The sequence below is a fragment of the Aythya ferina genome (genome assembly GCF_964211825.1).
Source record: "Aythya ferina genome assembly, chromosome: 2".
Lineage (NCBI taxonomy): Eukaryota > Metazoa > Chordata > Aves > Anseriformes > Anatidae > Aythya > Aythya ferina.
In genome coordinates, this window is record NC_140297.1 from 28,645,321 (window position 1) to 28,656,180 (window position 10,860).

Consider the following 10,860-nt stretch of genomic DNA (forward strand, 5'->3'; position numbering starts at 1 on the left):
TCCCCTGTGGCCTGTGGAGAGGCCCCTGGTGGAGCAGGCTGTCCCCCTGCAGCCCATGGGTCCCACATGGAGCAGATCTCCATGCTGCAGCCTGTGGAGGAGCCCACAGTGGAGCAGGTGGTTGTGGCCTGGAGGAGGCTGCAGCCCATGGAGAGCCCCGCAGGAGCAGGACCTGGGCCGGAGCTGCAGCCCATGGAGAGGAGCCCACACAGGAGCAGGAGGTCTCCGGGGAGCTGCCGCTTGTGGGCGACCCGTGCTGGAGCAATTTGCTCCTGATGGATGGACCCCGTGGTATGGAGCCATGTGGGAGCAGTTCTTGAAGAGCTGCTGCCTGTGGGCAGCCCCAAAAGGCTCAGTTTGGGAAGGACGGCATCCTGTGGGAGGGACCCCACGTGGAGCAGGGGCAGAATGAGACTGTGAAGGAGTGGCTGAGACAAAGCATTAGGGACTGACCGCAGTCCCCATTCCCCATTCCACTGTACTGCCAAGGGGGAGGACATAGAAGAGGGTGGATGGGGGAGAAGCTGTTTTTAGCTTGGTTTTAATTTCTCACTTATTGTTAGTAATAGCTAATAAATTATATTAATCTCCGTATGCTGAGTCTGTTTTGCTTGTGTCAATAATTGATGAGTTATGTCTCAGTCCTCATCTCGACCCCTGAGCTCTTTCTATTGCATTTTCTCCCCCTTTCCCTTTGAGGAAGGGGAGTGAGAGAGCAGTGGTGGTGGAGCTCAGCTGCCCAGCTTGGTAAAACCACCTCAGAGGCTAAACTCAGATGTGGTGCAATTGAATTTGTACTTACATCAGTTACAGATTTGTCTCATTGTTTGTATTCTTATGTTGTGTCAAGTGGCAGAAATACTTCCTGACCTTGTGATCAAAGAGAAAAACACTCTCCATTTCCCATTGAAGGGCAAACGGGTCACGAGGCTCTCTGAGTTATCTCTCCCTCCCTCCCCCTCTTCTCCCTCTCCCCCCCCTTTTTTTTTTTAATATCCTACAAACTTTGATTATAATAATGGCAATTTTGGCTGAAGATTATAGTGTTGGACCAGTCATAGACCTAATTTAGCTCCAAATTGATACAACTCTATTGAAAACAACCGGTTGCATCTATTTACACCAGAACTGATTTTGTATCTGCTCCTTTGAGAGACAGTATTTCCCTTCAGCTATTAGAATTTTGTCTCCCAAAGGTAGAGACATTATCATATTATTTGCACAAAGGAATGACATCAAATGCTGCATACATAAGAATGGGAAATGGTTCTTTAAAAGGCCTGCATGCTTATTTCTTTAAGGACTTTGAGAAAGAAAGCATAGAAGTATGATCTTATATTCCAGTATCTATGGGATGCTACAAGGAACGGAGAGTCCCAGGTTCCAGTTTGTATGTTTTCTTGCTGCTAACAGTAGGCAGCTAACAGCTCTCCATGAATCCTCTTTTAAAACAGTTCAAGAGGCAAAGCCAGAAGCGCCTGCAGTTATAGTAGTACTTCAACATGTCCTTAAAATGAAAGTCTTGGTAACCCTTTTGGAAATAAAAAAATAAATAAAATTAAATTTAAACGAAACAAACAAACAAAAAAAACATTGTTAACATCATGTTATAGTAGGTATTTTTATCTTGAAATTGTGGTGTGATTTTTTTCCCTCTTCATCATTGTCTTGTTGAAGATATTGTTTTCCTATTTTCTGTGGAAATGAAATGAACAAAATGTACAAAAGACTGATGGTTAATCAGGGGAAGAGTGAGAATACAACAATAATAAAAATAATAAAAGGTGAATTTCAGTTCAGAGAAAACATAAGTACCTCTCTGTAGTATTCTTGAGGACAGAATATTGAAGAAGCAAGATGCATTCAGAGGCTTGACAGGATTAACTTTCTAATAAATACCACTTTTAGTATCTTAATACTTTTATAAGATATTCTCAGAATGAACACTTCAGGTGCTTGAGTTGGTGACCTGTTTCTGCATACATAGCAGTATTCTTGCTTTGGTCTCTCTCACAGGGATGTCTCACATTCCCTTTAAAGTTATTAGCTTCTTAAATGATTACACAAATTGAATTTAGACAAAAATATTGTAAACATACCCACCAAATTATCTTTGATGGAGTTCTATGGATGCTTTGTGGTACATGCACTACAGAATATAGTGTCAGATGTTTTCTGTCTCCTTGAAGCAAGCGTTTCCACTTCAGTAGCAACATTTGAAGAATGAAGACCTGACAGTCTTTGAAAAATATTTAAGAAGGATATTTTGAAATGCTTTACTAGAGTTTATTACAATTTAAATATATATTTTTATTAATTATATATATAAAATAGAATGTCTCAGGTTGGAAGGGACCTTAAAGAACATCTAACTCCAACCCCCCTGCCATAGGCAGGGACGCCACCCACTAGATCTGGTTGGCCAAGGCCCCATCCAGCCTGGTCTTGAACATTTCCATGGATGGGTCATCTACAACTTCTCTTGGCAACCTGTTCCAGTGCCTCACTACACTTACAGTGAGGAATTTTCCCTTGCCCTATCAGTATCTACCCGAGTAAAGAGTCATTCTCCACCTTTTTTATAAGACCCCTTTAAGTATCGAAAGGCTACAATGAGTTCTTCCTGGAGCCTTCTCTTTTCCAGGCTTAATATCCCCAGCTCCCTCAGCCTTTCTTCATATGAGAGGTGCTCCAGCCCCTTGATCATCTTTGTGGCCCTCCTCTGGACTAGCTCTAACAGGTCCACATCTTTCTTACGCTGCAGGCCCCAAACCTGGACTTGGTACTCCATGTGGGGTGTCACAAGGGCAGAGTATGGGGGGATAATCACCTCCCTCAACCTGTTGGTTGCATCTCTTTTGTGCAGCCCAGGATGCAGTTGGCCTTCTGGGCTGCAATATGTATAAAATATATAATGTATAAAATATATAATAGTTATATATTAATATATAGTTATATTTATATAGTTATCTATGTTGTTATATAGTTATCTATATTGTTATATAGTTATATATAATCACAGAATCACAGAATTGTCTAGGTTGGAAGAGACCTCAAGATCATCGAGTCCAACCTCTGACCTAACACTAACAAGTCCTCCACTAAACCGTATGACTAAGTTCAACATCTAAATGTCTTTTAAAGACATCCAGGGATGGTGACTCCACCACTTCCCTGGGCAGCCCATTCTAATGCCTCACAACCCTCTCAGTTAAGAAGTTCTTCCTAATATCCAACCTAAAACAACCCTGGCACAACTTTAGCCTGTTCCCCCTCATCCTGTCACCAGGGACATGGGAGAATAGACCAACCCTCATCTCGCTACAGCCTCCTGTAATGTACTTATAAAGAGCAATAAGGTCACCCCTGAGCCTCCTCTTCTCCAGGCTGAACAAACCCAGCTCCCTCAGCTGCTCCTCATAGGACTTGTTCTCCAGACCCCTCACCAGCTTTGTTGCTCTTCTCTGGACTCTTTCAAGCACCTCAATGTCCTTCTTGTAGCAAGGGGCCCAAAACTGAACACAGTACTTGAGGTGCGGCCTCACCAGAGCCGAGTACAGGGGGGCAATCACTTCCCTAGCCCTGCTGGTCACACTGATTCTTATACAAGCCAGGATGCTGTTGGCCTTCTTGCCCACCTGAGCACACTGCTGGCTCTTATTCAGCTGACTATCCACCAATATTCCCAGGTCTTTCTCTGCCTGGCAGCTTTCCAACCACTCATCTCCCAGCCTGTAGCTCTGCTTGGGGTTATTGCTCAGGAGAAAACTGCCCCAACCTGGGTCCCCCACGGGCAGCAGCTTCTGCTAGGTCACTTACTCCTGCATGGTCTCCTCTCCACGGGCTACAGGTCCGGCCCAGAATCTGCTCCGGCAGGAGTCTTCCACAGGTGGCAGCCTCTGTCAGTGCAGGTCCACCTGGTCTCCTCCACGGGCTGCAGCATGGAACCCTACTCCACCGGGGTACTCCATGGGCTGCAGGGGGACATCCTGCTTCACCATGGTCCTCACCACAGACCGCAGGGGACTTCTGCTCCAGTGCCTGGAGCACCTCTCCCCCTCATTATTCACTGAACTTGGCACCTTCAAGGCTGTTCCTCACTTCTCTCACTCTCCCAGCTGCTGTGTGGCACAGCATTTTTTTTCCTCTCTTAAATATGCTCTCATAGAGGCACATAACAACATCGCTTATTGGCTCAGCTCTGGTCAGCAGTGGGGCCCTTCCCAAATATGGGGCAGCTTCTAGATCCTTTCTCACAGAAACCACCCCAATGGCCCCCCTGCTACCAAAATCTTACCACATTAATTACCCACTACAATATTGAAGAGGACCGGCCCCAGTACCAAGCCCTAGGGAACGCCACTAGTGACAGGCCTCCAGCTGGATTTGACTCCATTCACCACGACTTTTTGGGCCCAGCTATCCAGCCAGTTTTTTAACCCAACGAAGCGTACGCCAGTCCAAGCCAAGAGCAGACAGTCTCTCGAGAAGAATGCTGTGGGAAACGGTGTCAAAAGCCTTGCTGAAGTCAAGGTAGACCACATCCACAGCCTTTCCCTCATCCACCAAGCGCATCACTTTGTCATAGAAGGAGATCAGGTTCATCAAGCAGGACCTGCCTTTCATAAAGCCATGCTGACTGGGCCTGATCACCCGGTTGCCCTGTAATTGCCGCATGATGACACTCATGATAATCTGCTCCATGAGTTTCCCTGGCACTGAGGTCAACCTGACAGGCCTATAGTTTCCCGGGTCTGCCCTCCAGCCCTTCTTGTAGATGGGCATCATGTTTGCTAGCTGCCAGTCAACTGGGACCTCCCCCGATAGCCAGGACTGTTGATAAATGATGGTAAGCGGTTTGGCCAGCTCCTCCGCCAGTTCTCTCAGTATCCTCGGGTGGATCCCATCTGGCCCCATCGACTTGCATACATCCAAGTGCCGTAACAGGTTGCCAGCCATTTCCTCATGGATAGTGATGGCCACATTCTGCTCCCCATCCCCTTCCACCAGTTCAGGGTACTGGGTATCCAGAGAGCAGCTGATTTTGCCGCTAAAGACTGAGGCAAAGAAGGCATTAAGCACCTCCGCCTTTTCCTCATCTTTTGTAACTAAGTTCCTCCCCGCATCCAGTAAAGGCTGGAGATTCTCCTTAGTCCTCCATCCTGCATTAATGTATTTGTAAAATCATTTTTTGTTGTCTTTGATGGCAGTCGCCAGATTGAGCTCCAGATGAGCTTTGGCCTTCCTAATTTTGTCCCTGCACTGCCTCACAATATCCTTATAGTCCTCCCACGTGGCCTGCCCTCTTTTCCAAAGACTGTAAACACTCTTTTTTCTCCTAAGCTCGAGCCACAATTCTCTGTTCAGCCAGGCCAGTCTTCTTCCCTGCCGGCTCGTCTTTGGGCACATGGGGACAGACTGCTCCCGTGCCATTAAGATTTCCTTCTTGAATAGCGCCCAGCCTTCCTGGACTCCTCTGTCCTTCAGAACCACCTCCCAGGGGACTCTACCAACCAGTGTCCTGAACAGTTCAAAGTCAGACTGTCCCAGTCCCCTAAAGTCCCGTTTGATGGTCTTCAGGCTTCTCTCTTCAATGTCATCACTGACAGCCTGGACTATTAAAAGGGGATAATAGTCAGAGGGGTGAACCAGGTTGGGAAGCTTTCTGGCAATGTCCCTGTCCCCAGGGAGGCAGCTGAATTCCCTACGGGCAGGGTCAGGCCGACAAATAGGTCCCTCTGTTCCCCTGAGAAGGGAGTCACCCACAGGAATCACCCTTCTTTCTGTCCTGGTGGAGGCAGTCCTGAAGCACGGAGTCAACTTCCTTGCCCTAGACATCCTCCTGGGTAGACTTTCTACCTCTTCCTCAGCGGCCTTTGTCTCAATCTAAGGGCCTCAAACCTGTTGCATAAGGGCACCTGGAAAGGTGGGGCCGGTGGAGGGGGTATCGCCTGCGATGTCAAGCGGGGACCTGTTTCCATTCCTTCTCAACTCCTAGGTCCCCTCCCCCTGCCCGAGAGCCGCAGGGCAGGGGGTCCACCCCCCTTTGGGGTGTCTCATCCCGGCACCTGTCCTTTAGGCCACGCAGGGAGTTGCTCCACAAGTCTATCTACCGCTCACACTCCCTGATATCCCTCAACCTCTCGACCTCCTCCTTGAGTTCTGCCACGAGGCAGACCGGGTCATCCTCACTCACACAGTCTCTCTACCCCCCCACAGATGGTAGCAACAGGCTCAGGCACTCCCTGCACCTGGAGACCTGAAATGCCACGGTTTTGAGCGGGCAGTTGGTCTGGGTGTGTACAGACTTCCTGGAGAGCGCACTGTGCCTGGTGTACACCATCGCAGCTGAGCTAGCAGTAGACCGCCATTAGAGGAGGCGTTCGTATGGGCGGGGGAGAACACTCTGCTCTGCCCTGCCTGCGCGAACTGCCGTGCCACTCCTTTCTAACGTGCCACGCGCTGTTTGCCCATCCTGGTCGCTTGCGCTCCCTAGGGGCAGCTTTTGAACGGCTGGTGAGGGGGCCCTTCTGGCTCATACGCCTCGTTCTCGCCTCGTTCACCTCCCTCGCGAGGGCTGCCGGGTCCTGCTGGCTCCCTCAAGTGGGCTCCATGCCGGAAAAATTAGCCCTGCCTGTCCGATCCCCCACTCCGCTGCAGAGCACATCTGCCCCAGAGCTGATCGCCTCGGCAAGACAGACAGACGGAGCTGAATATATACTATATTATATTATATATATATATATATTATAGTATATATATATATATATATATATACTATATATATATAATATATATATATAGTATATATATATATAGTATATATATAGTATATAGTATATACTATATAGTATATACTATATAGTATATATATAGTATATATATAGTATATACTATATACTATATAGTATAGTATAGTATATATATAGTATATATACTATATATATATATAATATAGTATATATATATATTATTGTATATATATGTACTATATTATAGTATATATAGTATATATTATATATTATATAAATATATTCATTCATAAGGAGAAGGAGAAAAGGGAAGCTCACTAGTTTAACTATGTACAACTTTTAATAGTGTACTTTAAGCATTGTTGTATTTTGGAATACATAATGAACACCTGGAATACAGTCTATATACTTCTTCAAATGGTTCTTCACTTCCCCATCCTATAATACGACTGTATGTGAAAGTATATTTTCTTAAGATACAGGTCTCAAGATACTGGGCTGGTCTTTCAGCAGGCGAAAATTACCTGTTTTTACAAGAAATAGCAATGTCTTTTATTATGTCTTAGCCAACTGGTATTTAGACTATGTCTACATTCATTATAGACAGGGTTTGTCTCACCAAATGTAGGGTTTTGTATCAATATATATGTAAGCATTTATCTATTTTAAAAATCTTTAAAAAGGGATGAAGATAATAATAATAATTCTTTATTATAGATAATTATTATTAATAACAATTAGTGATGATAATAATAATAGATTGTAATCATCTAAACATAAATATTAAATTTGCAGTGTTAGATGAGAGATAGTAATGTTACCACAAAATTCTTATCTGTATAGGTACCATAGATATGCTTGCGTCATTTTTATTTAAAGCAATTGCAAAAGTTTTGGCTGGGAAATAAATTTTATTTCAATTGATTACTCTGAATGGTAATCCACATGAGCGATAAATATTCAAAAACACAAGATGTAAGCAGTATTATGCCACTTCACTGACAAATTTACTATTAAACATATGATTCTTATCATAAAGTCTCTCAAACAGAAAGATTTTCAGTACAGACAGTTGAGCAGTTGTCAGAATGTCACAGATTTTACTAGTCTTGTCTTTAAAGAATGTAAATGTTGGGCTTGGAGAGGAAATAAAGATTTCTTTACTAAGACTGACAAATTAAGGCTAGAGTTTATGTCATATTAGATGAATTGTGGTATTGCTCTGTTAGCATTTATGGATCTCTTCATTCTTCTGTGGTCTCAGTTAAAATTGTTAAGAGCTGTAATCAGTTTCTGAGAACAGCATTTTCCAGTCTTTTTGATATGTGCCCTATATTTAAGCCTACTAGAACATGATGCACTGTGACCTCACATATAGAAAGGAAGAACAATCAAAAACATTTCCATAAAGACTATACCAAACTATTTAATATAGCTGTCAAATATAAAATCTCTTTCCTCTTGCTGTTTTTTTTTTTTTTTAATTTCATCATCATCCTTAAATATCTAAAGCCTAAATATCTATCATAAACTAAGTTTATGAGGTGCAAAGGTGTGCAGAGACACTGGATGAAATTCTAATAACTGATTTAAAAAATGATTTAAGAAAAGGACTTTGACAATAATCATAAGATAAACTCCTTGCATCACATCCCAAAATTATATTTCTGAAATGTTTGTTTAACACCTTAACATCTCAGATGGCCCCTGAAACTCACTAATGAACTGGATAGACTACAAAGCTCCCCGGGGAATTTGATGTGGTTCCCTGGGGAGCACTTTGCACTTGCCTAAAAGTTTCCTGTTGTGGGCATCTATACCTTTTCAAAAAGCCAAATCTGGCAGGATGTTCTTATGTTGGATTGTTCTTGGGGGTTGGGTTTATTTTTCAATTCAGTAAATGGAGAAATCACCATTTATTTTGAGAGAGAAGCCCAAGGACTTTCCCAGGAAAGGAATACTAGGAAAGGCAGAATAGAGCAAAGCTGTGACACTGGACTGGCAGGAAGTCAAGAATTTTACCCAGAAATAAGGTGTGGACGACAGCAAGATTTTTGCATGTTACTGCTTACCCTTAAGAGGTAAATCAAGAGATTTAAGATTTACCTCTTAATTCTTAATTCTAAGAGAATTCTTAATTCTCTTAATCTTTAAGATTAAGAGAATTAAGATTTACCTCTTAATTCTGGAGATGCACTCCATTACTACATGTAGTTAGCAGGTGAAAATAGAAATAATCCTGGGTCAGGGTCACAAGTTTTCAAGCTTCCAAGGTGTTCCCTCAGACACAGTATACATCACATTTCAGAGGCTGCAACCATTTCATAGCCTATTGCTTTGCATTTTGCACTTTGCTTTGCACTTTTCCCTATGAAATGAGTTCTGAAATATATTAACCCTCATGTTCTGTGTCAGGCACAATTCTTTCCTACAGACCTCTGAAGTCTTAATGAACCTAAATATTATTTTCTCCACTATTTCAGTATTCAACTACTAATTGTATATTATTAAAAAATAAATAAATAATGTACTGAGTCTCTGTCCAAAGAGTAAGTTCTAGGACAACAAACACTTAATTTCTCATTCTGCTATGAATGACCATTTATCCTTATTCTTGTTCTCTTCTGTTAACAAAAGCAGAATTTCTTCTTTCAAATAATGTTATCAGATATAATGAATGGCTACAGTCTTTCCAGCACTCTCTCTCTTCACTCTTCAATTTCTAAATTAACCTGTATAATTTCTTTTACCTCACTCACTGTCTATGTACCATCTGATTATATTTTCTATTAATCCAAGAGATGCATTGCATCAGCCAAAGATTCTGTATAGTAGTAACAGCAATAGGCTACATAGGTCATATGTAGATGACATAATACAGTGCAATAACTACATCCAAGAAAGAAAAGTAATCTATTCTGCATCAGATTGATTTGTCTGAGTTCTTAATGCATATGGATGTATCATTATGGTATTAGCTCTGCATCTGTACTACTGCAATAAGTGGTTTGGGCATAACACAGCACTGATGGGGACACTGATTACAGAGTCAGGTCAGCAGAGCTTGGCATCTGCTCAACATACCAAAAACTGTATAATATGTTCATAACTGTGTGTCTACCCAGTTTTTGGTCTTTTAAGCTACTCCCAAAGAAGGGCCTATATTGTTCTTCTTTTTTACTACATTGTGTAAGGCCAGATATGACCCATGAATTCTTTGGAGATTATCTGATGCTAGACTTTCTGTTGTCACATTAATATTCCAACTTAAAAATACTAGCACCTAAATCCTCTAAAATGTAGGTCCTATAGACACATTCGATTATGTTAAACCGAATTATATTATGTGAAGTAAAAATCTTATCATGCTTTATTTCTCTTTTCTGAAGGAAAAAAAAATGTATTTTATTTAAGTTCTGAACTAAACAGAGATTAAAAATTTTATAGATATTAGAATTTTTAAGAAGTTTTAGGAATTGTTTAATAGTTTTTTCTCTTATGAAATGATTGATTAGACATCTTCTTAATCTCTTCCCTCTGACAATTTTTCCTCACTTTATCTGTTTATTCATAATCCTGTATCTGTAAGCAAGCATATACATGTGAATATGTATATTTTTCTCCTTTAGTTCATCATCACTGACCTATTATATAGATCAGTGCATTCTATTCCAGTGCTTTCTTTTCCTTTGTTTCTGACTTTGGATGCTTTGAATGGGTATGCAATTTCCTTTGCTATATTAAAACCAGCCTTTTTTTCCTCTTAGTGCAGCACAACCACACAAAGGACAGCACAAGGACATGGAAACCATCGTGAAACGCCTTTTATTTCACAGCTCTTTTCATCTGCTCAACAAATAACAAAAACCATGGTTAATCATTGCATACTTCTTGTTCCCTGGGCACTCATGGAGTTCTCCATATGGTCTGTTCAAAATGGAGGCACTTGCATATATCAGATCTAAATTATGCAAAGAAATATGATCATATAGTGGAACAGAGTAATAATAGAAGAGATACCTGCTCAACAAAAACAGAAACCTAGCTAATAATCACTCTACATTTTCAACTCCCAGGGTAGAAGAACATTGTACTAAATACATAAATC